The sequence below is a fragment of the Sitophilus oryzae genome, unplaced genomic scaffold (assembly GCF_002938485.1).
Source record: "Sitophilus oryzae breed Bouriz unplaced genomic scaffold, Soryzae_2.0 scaffold_466_pilon_pilon, whole genome shotgun sequence".
Taxonomy (NCBI): Eukaryota; Metazoa; Arthropoda; class Insecta; order Coleoptera; family Curculionidae; genus Sitophilus; species Sitophilus oryzae.
In genome coordinates this window covers 3325412-3338673 of record NW_022147047.1, presented here as the reverse complement: position 1 = coordinate 3338673, position 13262 = coordinate 3325412, and the positions used below count along the sequence as shown (strand labels likewise).

General features: G+C 36.3%; 1 protein-coding gene across 1 annotated transcript in view; it reads right to left on the bottom strand.

Moving 5' to 3' along the window:
* The window catches only part of LOC115886064 (zinc finger protein 629-like), a 188776-nt gene extending 181346 nt beyond the window's left edge, over nucleotides 1-7430 (bottom strand). Inside the window, exon 1 of the mRNA XM_030905092.1 lies at nucleotides 7176-7430. The gene's annotated coding sequence lies outside the window, so the exon portion shown is untranslated. The remainder of the gene's footprint in view (nucleotides 1-7175) is intronic.
* Nucleotides 7431-13262: the final 5832 nt, after the last annotated feature.

Sequence of the window (13262 nt, the reverse complement as noted above, 5' to 3'; positions counted from 1 at the left end):
CTTCATTTTTGTTGAAGACACGTCAGCGACATTCGGCTATCTGATTATCTTTGTCTTTGACACTGACTGACCAATCGTCTCTCTTTCTTTTGGGTATATGTCATTTTTATGTCATAAAATAGAAAATATAAATACACACACCGGAAAAGTCTAGGGATATTACAATTTTATCCAACCATCGTCAGTAATTTTATTATTTGCATTTCTGATATAATAAAATTAAAATAAACAAATGGTTTACAGTACGTATTGGAAATAAAAATGCGAAATTAACGGAATTTTTCAAATTTACCTTAATTTTTAGTGAACTGAAAAAAATACACACATTTTTTTTTATTCTAAACTGTGAATTAAAAAAAAAGATAAAACCATTTTTACTTAATAAAGGGTATGGCCTCCTCTACTGTTCATCACAGCCCTACATCTTCTCTCCAGTCAGGAGTGATCAGGTTGTCGATCTCTTTTTGAGGTACAGCCTGCCACGCTGCATTCACGGCCCGAACCAGATCCCTACGAGTTTCACGAGACATACCCATTCTCAAAATTCTTCTTTGGACCGCGTCCCATACGTGCTCGATGGGGTTGAGGTCAGGATAAACTCACTTACCACTCTGGCTGTATGAGGACGTGCATTGTCATGCATGAGAATGAAGTTTCTCCCAAAATCATTGGCATATGGTAACACGACAGGCTCAAGAATTAAATCACGATATGTGATTCCTGTTAGAAACCTTTCAAGAAAAACGAGATCGGTTTTTCGGCCTAACTGGACTCCTCCCCAGACCATAACTGTTCCACCTTGATAAGGGTGCACTTCCTGAACATGATCCAACCGAATAAGATTTCCCGGTTCTCTCCATACCCTAAGCCTTCTCGAATCCGGATGAATTCCCAAGCGTGACTCATCCGTGAAGAGAACATTGGCCCATTGTTCATTCGGCCACTGAACATGATCTTGAGCCCACAAATATCGTACCTCTCGATTTCCTCTCGTTAAGGGTTGAGCTCTCCAGGGGCGTCTGCTTCTTAAGTTGACCTCTCTTAATCTATTGCGAACAGTGTCAGGACTAAGGTTACATTATGAGTTTCTTGGAGAATTAAACTAAGCTCTGGGCTGTAAGAGTCGGTCGGCGTCAGCATTTAATTGTAAAAAATGATCTTGCTGAGGGGTAGTAATGCGATGTCGCCCTGTGTGCCTTTCAGCAACATCACCACTTTCACGGTAGCGTGCACTTAATCGCGATATTACACTTTGCGTTGTATTTAATGCTCTAGCTACGTCGATTTGGCGCATTCCAGCTTCGAGCATACTCATGACCCTTAGCATTTCGGCTCTGTTAAGATGTCTACGCTTCATAATGTCGTTTAATACTAGACAGAGTTATTTGAATGAATTCTGGCCAGTTATCATAAAAACATAGCCAGTACAGGTTAAATTCGAACAATTGATATTAGGTGCTTTTTATACAAAAAATGCACAAGCACTTCTGCAAATATCCCAAATTTAGAAATAATGTGTGACTACTTCGATTCAATCGAAGTATAGAAAGAATCGGCCTACAAATATGTGGTTGTTTATTCAAAACATTTATTTTTAACTTTAATAAAATGATATCCCTAGAATTTTCCGGTGTGTGTATATTAATTAAAGAAAATAATATTGTTATTCGGATATTAATTATTTATTGGATAACATTTATTAGTATATCAATTAATTAAAGAAAAAAAATCAAACGTAAATCACCTAATAATGTGTAGTGTAACAATCCAAATTCGTCAACAAAGTTGAAGAGGTAATATTTTTGGCCAACTGTATAACAAACAATTTAAATGAAAGAAAGGAACCTACGTTGTGTTAAATATTTTTTTATTGTGATTACCTCGGATGCGCCTCGACAGAAGAATTTTGAGAAATTTGGGAAAGGGTTTTGGGAAAGAATTTTGGGAAATTTGAGGAGAATGGGTTATGTAAATAAAACGGTAAATTTGTAAATAGCCCTACTTATTTTATTAAACGAAATGAAAGGAGTGCCGTACTCTGCCTGGAATTCACATGTAAAAGGGCACGGCAGAGAAAACCATGATCACTATTCCAGAGAATCTAACACTATGCTGTTCTGAACTTAAATAAAGGAGAAATAATGATATAGAAACTGTCCTCATACCTAGGTTTATAGTTTAATACATTCAAAACATTGACACATATATATCGTTCAAAACTGAAGAGTTTTTTTGTTAGTTTAACGGGCCCCCACCCGTAGGTATGAAGTCCCTTGTTGCGGAATCGACGCTAAAGTTGAAGGTTTGGTGCCAATATCTCTAGAAAGTATATATATTAGAATCTTTATAAATTATTCTATTTATTGTTTTTGTTTGCCCTTTTGCTAAGATATTCGCCCATGCACGGTCGAAAATTGTTAGTATACTCAACAAGGCCAACAATTATTCTAACAAACCACAAACATCGGCACGAAGGAACAGTAAACGATTTTATTTAAATTACTTTTAAACTGAAATTATTTACAGCATAAATAGATTTCATTAAATGCATACACATGTTATATATTGTCTTTGTCAGATCAAATGAATAAGGATAATAAGCTTTAGAACAGAATTACAACAAGAAAACAAAATAATATGATTTAGTTAACATTAGTTAAATAATGAGAAAACATTTAATTTACTTTTAATAACATTCTTTGTCACAGAACTCAAGAACCAAAGTAACATCAATGCCTCTCGAATGGTAGTCTAAAAGCTATTATTTAACAACTATAATCTCTAGTCGTCGCCTGATTTCTCTCTCCCAAAAACTGCGACTTTGACTGATTTTGATCTTATTACCAATTTTGTTGCAAATATTATTCCTAACCTTAAATTGAAAACCGCGTTTCGCTAGCTACTGTAATTTTGGAGTTACATTTTTTTTTAATTTTTAACCCCCTCCCATACCCCCTTATCAACCCCCCACCCCCACCAAAAACTAATAGCCAGATTCTCGGGTGCCACAGTATTTTTGTGTCAAATTTGGTTAAAATCGGTTTAGCGGTTTTTGAGTTATCGTGTTACAGACGGACAGACAGACAGACAGACACCATGAAAATATTTTGTACTTAGGTTATTTATGACCCAAATATCTCATTTTGAGTGAAATTAAAAAAACTTTTTTTTGCCGATCTTAATAGCCTACCATAGCTGTTGTATGGTCGGCTAATAAAAAGTATATTGAAATTATATGACAAATATTTTCAAAATAATAAATACACGTATCAGTTATATCTTGATTAAAAAAAAATAATGGTCTATATTTTTAGTAGGTAATTGTTGTCAACGCAGAGAAAAAACGCTCCAAATTAGCATTCACATAGAAAAATGCATATGAAAGTCCGGTAAACAAACTCGTATTTAATATCCATATGGCATAAGGCATCACTTTATCCACGAAGTAGATCTAAAACTAAAACCAAGATAAAACCATTGAAGATGTCGTCGTATCTGTCAAAGGTAAATCACACATTTTAAAAATTTTCACGAAAAAAATCCGCATACTCGCGTAAAATTTCATTAACAAATTATGTTCTACTATCTTCAAATGACAAATAGGAAAATTGTAAATAGAGTGAGCCAATTAAATTGATGTTCCTGTTTGCCAAAATCACGTTAAATCCTCTTCAAGCATAGATAAAGTCAGACGTAGATAACGGCCGTCCCACTTAGTGCCCTAACTATCTAAGCTGGCGGCCATTTTGTAATCGGAGCGTGTGGACGCGTCCTTAGTCTAGGGTCGTGCGGGCCAATAGGAGGCCAGCTAGGTCGCTTGCAGCTAGGTTAGGTATCGCTCCGGCATTGTAAACCGAGCCGAACGATGAAGAAATGCATCAGGGAACTACAGTTGTATTTTTTCTTACAATTAGACAGAGTCGTGTTACCATAATATGTAGTAGGTGTTAATAGGAAGTATATACATTGGATAGAGGATAGAAACTAAAAACTGTAAATTAATAAAATGTTCAATTTAGTGTTGTATTATGGCTAGATTTTTTTTTGAAGTTTTAGTAAAATACTATCTATGATTATCTTTACAAGAAGATAATCTTTTTATTACTAACATTTCGAGAAAAATGCATTCTTCATAAAAAGATTTGCTTACTATAGCTCCAAATTTCCATACTATATGAGAGAAAATTAAAAAAAACAAAGAAAATTCCTTCTTTGATAGATTGTCATTGATCGAATTTTAATTAACGTCATATTTTTTGCTGTCTTAAAATGTTAAAGAAGCATAACATTTATTTAGTTTAATGCTACGGAAATGTGATACTTTAACAACAGCTAAAAATATGACGTTAATCAAAATCAAAATTAATAATAACCATCTATCAAAGAATAAAATAGAAATTATATTAGGTACCCTAGAAAGGCCTTCTGATTTTAAGGACTTCAATGCTTTTAAGTTTTTAGTTAAAAAACATAATTTCTTGATGATAGTCGGCAACAACATAGGCTATCTATGTCAAAAATTAGATTGTCCGAATGTCATATAATAATGGCCGCAGCTGTCATGGAATTGAACGATTAAAAAATTATCATAAATCATTTTTTTTCCAATGAAAATCCACTTTTTTTATTTCACTCGTAAAAAGGCTTTCGTTACTTTCGTTTTTAAAATTTGCTAACGAGCCATATACTACCATTCACGGGCCATATGCAGTATTAGATCGGGAAATCCCCGAGCGGAATGTTCGCATGCATGTATTTAATGGCAACTTATGATGACAAAGTGATGAAAATACCGGTTCCACATATGAGCCGCGTTACTTTCGCTACCGTTCCAGGGAAATACCGCGACAAAATATTGCGATTTTGTAAATCCTCCAAGATCCGAGGGGCCCCTTCGCTGTCTCAGGCCCGTGGCCCCCGTTATGCTAAAGACTTCACTGCTCATCATCGGTAAAGAAGCTAGAGTACAAGTTATGCTGTGCATTGGTTGTAATTTAAAATGTTTATTCGGTAAAAATAAATAGTGAAACCATTGAAAAATAACTTAAAACCTAAAATAAATAAATTCATTCTCAAAATATATAAAAAATAATAATTATTCGATATTTTAAACAAAGAAAATTAGCCCTTTATTTAATTTCTTAAATAGAAAATGCCATTGACAAATACCGGGGCCTGATCATTTATAATTAAGTAAATATCTGCTTCCATTTATACTGCTTATAGTTGGCGTATACGTATGGTTTGCATACTCCACCTACAAACTGCTTCATAACTGCTGAACACATATTGGCCTTGTTTGCCAGTTGATTAGAAAAACTTACTAAGATTTGGAGGCCCCCTAAAAGACGGGGCCCGGGGCGGACCGCCGCTTCCGCCCACCCTTAGTCCGCCACTGCCACCCTGTATCTCAGAAATTAAGATTCATAATATGAAATTTTTGTCTTCGAATAGGTCCAAGAATCACCCCCTTAAATATAAGCATGTCATTAAGAAACACCCTAAACAAGAAATAGCCATCTTGTCTGATAGTCAAGCAGCGTTAAAAGCGATCAACTCAGTATCAATCAATTCGAAATTGGTCAAAGAATGCATAGAGAAGCTGAATAAATTAGGCAAAGAAAACAAAGTCCTCCTACTCTGGGTGCCTGCTCACCAAGGGATAGAAGGCAATGAAAAAGCAAATAATCTAGCTAGGAAAGGAGCGAACACTCCACTAACTGGACCAGAACCGTTCTGTTTTCCAAGTGGTAACCAACTCAAGGCGGAACTCAAGAACTTGGAAGATTCCATCCGCAACCTGGAATGGAAATCTTGCAATGGTCTAAGACAATCGAAGAAGTTTCTGAGGGCTTATGATCAAGAAAAAATCACAGATCTTCCTGGGTCTGAGTAAGAACAATCTTCGGATTGTCACGGGTTTTTAACAGGACACTGTCTCCTCAATGAACACCTCAGTAGATTGAAACTAAGAAGAAACGGCGAATGCAGATTCTGTGGGGAAGATGGTGAAACACCAGTACACCTCATCACTGAGTGCCGAGACGACAACCATTCGTGCCATGAATTTTGGTACGACTGATATTGGAGATGGAGAACTACCCTCTATAAAACCGTCCCAGATACTGGCTTTTGTCAAAGCCCTGGGACTGTATGATGAGTTATGATTCAAGAAAGGGGGACACAATGGATCTGTAAGGTCGAAGTGATTAACCCCCCTCCCACTCATTCTAAAATTCTAAAGAAACACCCTGTATAATAATGAGTTTTCAAACAAGAAACAAACTTATAGAATGAGGCAAGGTTACGTTTCCAAACCAATTGATATAAACTAAAAAGGTTTCGGTACCAAGGTTTCTTTAAAACGAATATTAATTTTTAAGTAGAAAATAGAGTGTCTATGGTCCACCAGCGAAATAAGCGACGGCAAAAAATCAAGTCACTGCAGAAAAATCCGCGAAAAAAACTTGCTAAGCGTACGTAAGTATATTTCTTAAAAGTCTATAATAATGGAAAAAACTTTGAAAAAAGGTCCAAACTCACAGAATAAAGCAAGGTTATGTTCCCACACCAACTGACAAAAACTAATAGCATATTGTTTTATTAGGAGTAAAAATGACACTTTTTGTGGCTAGGCGGTAAGTTTGACATACTGCAGCCGAGGTACAAAAAATCATTTTTACTCCGAATAGAACATGCTATTTTTGTGTCAAAAGCCACAAATAATTTTTTAAACAATTTCAAACGTTCCAAATAATATAAAAAGATTTAAAAGTCGTATGTACATCGAGAAATCAATTGTGTGTGAGAATATATCGAGAAACTATAGTTACGCTCGTTGAATTTGACACTTTATGTCAGTTTAATAAAAATTGGCAAATATTTTCGCACTTTTATGCTTAGGCGTAAAAGTGCTTTACTTTGATTCCTAGGCGTTAAAATGACTTTTTTATATTGTCAATCACGCGCAAAAATTAATACTTTTGTGACGTTTGAAAAAAAAAAGGTTTCTTCTAATACTGAATTTTTAGTAAAAAATGTAGACTACCAGCGAAATAATCGAGCAAAAAATCAAGTCACTGCAGAAAAATCAGCGAAAAAATCTTGCTAAGCGTACGGATATTTCTTAAAAATCTATAATAATGAAAAAACTGTGAAAAAAGGTCCAAACTTACAGAATGAAGCAAGGTTACGTTCCCACACCAACTGATAAAAACTAAAGTTTTTTTTTGAGTCTCACAACAAATTTAAATTTTTTTGTAGAAAATATAGAGTCTATAATCCAGAAACGAAAAAATCCAGTCACTCACTGATGGCCGAAATATACTGCCGAAAAAAGTCGAAAAATCCTGCGTTTCTCTGCGAGAGAAAGAGCAGGCGGACCGCAGCTCTGGCGTGCACGGTGTCGCGGGGCGCGCCGTTCGTCTCGACTAGATCAGGAAGCGGCCGACTAGAGTGCAGGCGGCAGGCCGCGCGATTCCAGGCCCAAATTGCAATGCGTCTCAAGGTTAGGCCGAGTCGTCGCCGGCCCATCGCGCTTACGTAACCACCAAACGAGAGAGACCACACGGTGACCGGTCTCCGTCTGGGCATATAGCTGATGGCACGAAATTTGGCAATGATACAGCAGGAATAATCGTTATTGTTGGGTTTGGGCGGATGTTTTAGTGGAAGAAATATTCAGGGACGTCTGCGAAGACAAAAACACAGATTTGAATTTTTTACTTTTTTAGTTACTTTTGTAATTAAATCTTTTGTCTACTAAGATAAGACACTTTTGTGTAAGATTTTTTTTGTTTACTTTCTTTATAAAATAATAAACAATCTAAACAACTAACAAAACCATAACTCGTGAAAGGATACTTAAAATGTTTTAAAGTATTATATTGTCAGGAAAACAAATATATAATAAATCACGGACTCACCAAATAATCCCTGAAGCATTGACCCTGAGCGGAGGCGTACTTTAATACCTGTCACAATTAAAAGTAAGGATAAGTGTCCAGTTCATAATTCCGACCTACTTAACTGCTATATGCCGATATTGTTTTGCCCTAACTACCTATTATTTATTTTCTATTTATCTTACTAGATGGACTAATTATCTCTGTCTCTCTCAATACAAGATTTACAAACATATCTATGCAAATGCACTGCTTGGCCTTCCGCCCACGCACCCCCTGATGGCGCGGACTCCAGAGTAATCAGCCGCACGGGCAACAGAATAAACACAACATATCGATCCCGAGATTCGAGGACCCTGGGGGCCTGTTCCCGCCGCTGAAGACCCGGAGGTACCGTCCCAGACATAATAATAATGTCCGTTGTCACACGGCGTACGGAATCCCAGATCCCTGCCGTGTGCGACGTTGCGACATTACGAGGATTCGCGTCCCTGCTACTATGACATTACGGGATCCCAGATCCTGCCAAGCAACATTAACGGGCCTATCCTTGCGCTTCCTCAAGCTAAGCAGTACTAACTCTACTGAGAACAGAAATTCACTAATCCACCTAAAGCTTACGTGGCTATCATATTAACTAATTAGGTACTTTATAAAAGAACTATCCAATCTCTCTCTCTCTCTTGATTACAAATTTACTTATCTCATCAAATACTAACGTACTGTCTTGCCCCCGTCCACGCCCCCCCGTGGCACGGTCTAGACGAACCAGAAGACCCGGATACAGCGGCTGAATCTCTCGGGGTCCCGCTCCCGCATCTGGTTACGCCCAGAGGCACAATATAAAAACCGGTGATAACCAGGATTTTACTCCCTACACCGTTGCGACATTACGAGGAATCGCGTCCCTGCTACTATGACATTACGGGATCCCAGATCCTGCCAAGCAACATTAACGGGCCTATCCTTGCGCTCCTCCTGACTAGACAGCACCGACTCTACAGAGTAAAGAGATTCAATAGCCTATCTAAACAAAGCTCACGTAGCTGCCGCATCGGTATACCGCCGCATTATTTAATTACTAACCCTATCTAACTTTCATATTCTATATTTTGACCTAGCATGTATACGGCGCAGTTATTTAATGTAATATTTAATAATATGTGTACGCAAATGATATCTAACAAAACGTATCAATATATTTATCAAAATAATCATGATCTAATTAATTAATAAACTACGACACTTAGTGAGATGTACTCACCCTGCTTTCTGTTTATATCACTGCACTAACTAACTAATTAACTTTACCTTAACTGACACACTATTCACGCCACCGCACTCAAAACTGTACTGTGCGTCGGAATACGTGTATTTTTCTGCATTAGGTAATATTCTCAAACTTTCTTTTTTCGAAACAGAATTGTTTCAACCAATCATCGTTCGATTTTGAACGCTTTTCTAGGAATACTTTTACCCCTAAATCGGAGCGCAGGACGCCCATAAAATCAGATATGGCGTGACATGCTTGAGACGCAGAAATACTAAGCAGGCACAAACTCTTAATATGTGTCGTTTTAAAACCTATGTTAAAAGAAATATTATTGGGAAAATAAACTCACGTTATATTTGAACATAACGCACTACCCTAAACATTGCCTGGAAACTTATATGGTGAAATTTTAATAAAATAATTTAGTACACACTAAAAACAAGGTATTTCGCTAGTGGTAGGAAATATATCTTTAGAGGTTACTAGTTTATTTGGTCGCCTGTGATATGCATATACAGGATGTTTCCTAATTAATCTAAAAAATAAAAAATCGTTAGAAAACGAATTAAGCTGTACGCACACTGGTGCGATCACGGTCGCGATCACGATCAGGGCAGCAATAATATGAGCGATCAGTCTAGCACACACCAACGCGTTCACGTTCACCGCCGCGCCTATATGTAGTGAGCTATCCTGTAGAAATGATCGCTCATGTTATCGCTGCCCTGATCGTGATCGTGATCGCGCCAGTGTGCATACAAATTTAAGGCGGGCTCTTAATAAATATATTTTTTTTTTCTCGACAACCGTTTGACGAACAAGAAAAACTCAAAAGATCAATTTTGTTGAAAAAGGATGGCCAGTCAAGAAAAAAATATATTTTCTTTAAAAAAGCAGTGGTGTACCATTTATGTTAAGCAAAAAAATTTTTTTTTTTAATTTTTACCACCTTGTAGATCAGAAAGGAAGTACTTTAGACCCAATGGTTGTATAAAAATTGTTTTAAGAACACATGAGGAATCACACCATATTTTTTTTAGACTAATTCGAAAACACCCTGTATATTGTCAACTTGACAATGACTGCTGATAAATAAAAAAATACCGTATCAGTGAGAAAAGCCTGATTTTCGCAGGAAAAATTTTGATTTTTATTGAATTTGGGCCTGCGTTTGCAAATACTGGTTTGTTTTTTAATTTTCGATCTACCTAAATTTTAAATATTATAGTCAGAATTAGTTTTATTATTTATTAACTGTAAAAATGGTGTTTTCTTGTTGTGTTGCATCTTGCAAAGAAACTAACAAAACTGCAAAAATGCACGTGTTTCCAAAAGACGATAAGGTATGTATCTTAGATAAAAGAAAAATATAGGGTATGTATTCGTTGTTTGATTTTTTTTCGTTCGCTTTAAAATCTATAAATATCAGTCTATTCATTAGACAGCCAGTCGACTTACGATCATTTACATGAAACTCTGTAAAATAAACAAAAAAATAATTGTAAAATACATAAAAAACATTTACAGCAGAAAAGGCGAAGGCGCTGGGTGTAAACGTAGTCCCCACTAAAAACACGGAGGGGCGCTTTGACCCAAAATTTTACTATTAAGTTTCATATCTATCTTAATAGTAGATTATTTTCTTTTATCTATGACCCTAAATCCTCTACTGCTATTATACTATACTCGCTGCATACTACGTACTCGCCATTATTACATATACTACCATTACTCGCTGACGAGTATTTGACACGCATCAGAAAAGGGTCACGCAATGCGTGTTCTTTCATGAGCTTTTCTGTGATTGAAAAGCCCGATACGTTATGTTATTTGTCTACGGCACTCCTGACATTCAAAAATCTCATTGCTTTGTTGCCTCTTTACTTTTTGGTTGTCGCTGTTAACTGGGTTTACAATTCTTCACCATTACATTCTATTGTGAGCTGCTTCTTTCCACTCATTCTGCATGTTAATCCCCTTTAAGTTTTCGTGGAAAATATCTTTGTACCTTTTGAGTTGTCCACCCGGCCTCCTCTTACCGTCTACAAGCTCACCGTAAAGCAGAGATTTTGGTATGCGGTCCAGAAATTTCATCCAGTAGTCATTCATTTCCAAGCCAACTTTGCGTTCTTTGTTTAATCATATAATATTATATTAAATTGTTTAATAATAGAAAATCCGTATTATTCGTACTGTACCCAATATGCGTAAATTTACGGATTAATCAGTAGTTCTGGCTGAAAGCAGAGCTACGGTACAATATTCTTTATCTGCTGCACTGTAATCGACTATCAGCGCAGAGATAAACTAAATCTCGGAATTCTCGGACAGGCGAAACGCTAGCTACATCTCGGACAGGTTTTGTGCCACGAAATCGCCCATAAGCTTGCACCAAACCAAACCAAACACAAAACTGGAGCAATGTGCAGCAAGGTAAAATCTGTGCAGAAACCGACAGGCATCTACATCACGAGTGCCACGAAAACCTGCCCAACAGCAGCAATGTAGGTAATTCTAGACCTAACACCACTGCATATTGTCGTTCGAAAGACACGCCAATGATTAAAATGGTCATTGACGGAAACAGTACTGAGAGAATTCTCAGGTCAAAGGCTTGGAACACCCTCAAAAGGAAAATATCATTCCTCCAACTCCCAACATACCGACAATGTACAATTTTGAGAAAAACCTCAAAAGAATTCGAAGAGAGATATGTCTACTCAGTAGATAATAGACCATAACTGATGCTTTCAAATACAAAGCAGGGACAGGATAGGAGTATTTGTGCCGAAAACTATATAAATACTCGGAATCAATGAGCACCTACCCTACAAAATAAAACACTAAATCACCACAATACACCAAAACACTTTTACTACTTTCGCTAACCATGTTAGCATCATCAGCAGATGATTGTAAACTAAAATACAATCTACAATTGGAGCGTTTATATACTCGCTCAGAGAGCACAGAGTGGGCGTGGCAAGATCTAGCCAACCGAGTCAGAACCCACCGAGCGTAACAGTTAGATTTCCGCCACTAGAGTAGTAGGAACAAAGAACTTGAAGGAATTGGACCGTTGTCTCTGTTCATACTATCTTTACATTTATTAATTCTGATGCTTTCATATGCATCTAATTGCCTGTAATTTGAGACTTGTTTAATTAATTTTAAATTATTAAGATCTATACAATGTTCTTTATCAACAATATGTTCGGCAACGCAAGATTTATCCGGTGTACCGTATCTTACCTGAGCTAAATGTTCTTTAAATCTAGTTAATATTGATCTTCTAGTTTGCCGAACATATTTCTGATTACAATCTTTACAAGAAATTTCATAAATACCCGATCTTTCCAGTGGAGGTGTTTTATCCTTTGGATTACCTAATAATTGTTGTAATTTATTATTAGCACTATACACAAGTTTATAACTGACATTCTTAAAAATTCCTTTTAGACCACGGGATAACTCTCTATCAAACGGTATCGAAAAATATTTAGACGTATCTTTCTCCACTTGAAAAGTCGAATTTTCAGAAATCATTAACCTATACCTACGTTTTCTAATTAATTTATCAACTAGTGAAGGAGAATATCCATTACACTCAGCTACATTCCTAATGTAATCCCTTTCTATTTCATATCTTTCGTTGGAAAGTGGAAAACTAAGTAATCTATGAACTAAGAAATTTAAACTAGCCATTTTATGTTCAATACTATGATATGATTCATTAGGAATATATCTGCGTGTAGTGGTATTTTTCCTATAGATATCAAATTCCAAGCAACTATTAGTATTTCTAATAACTAATACATCTCGAAATGATAATCTGTCGTTGTTCTCAATTTTATGTGTAAATTTAATGGAAGGAAAACGATTATTTAACTTAGAAATACCCTTAAACCTTATTGATTTTTCTTTAAAGAGGAAATTGCAAGTATCCAATCCCTCATTACCAAAATTGTATGCGTTGCCAAAAATTCATAAACCAGCCAAGTGTATGCGCCCAATTGTTTCGGCTGTAGGTTCTCCGACTTATAATTTGGCAAAATTTACCTAATCATGAACCTTCTTTCTCAGTT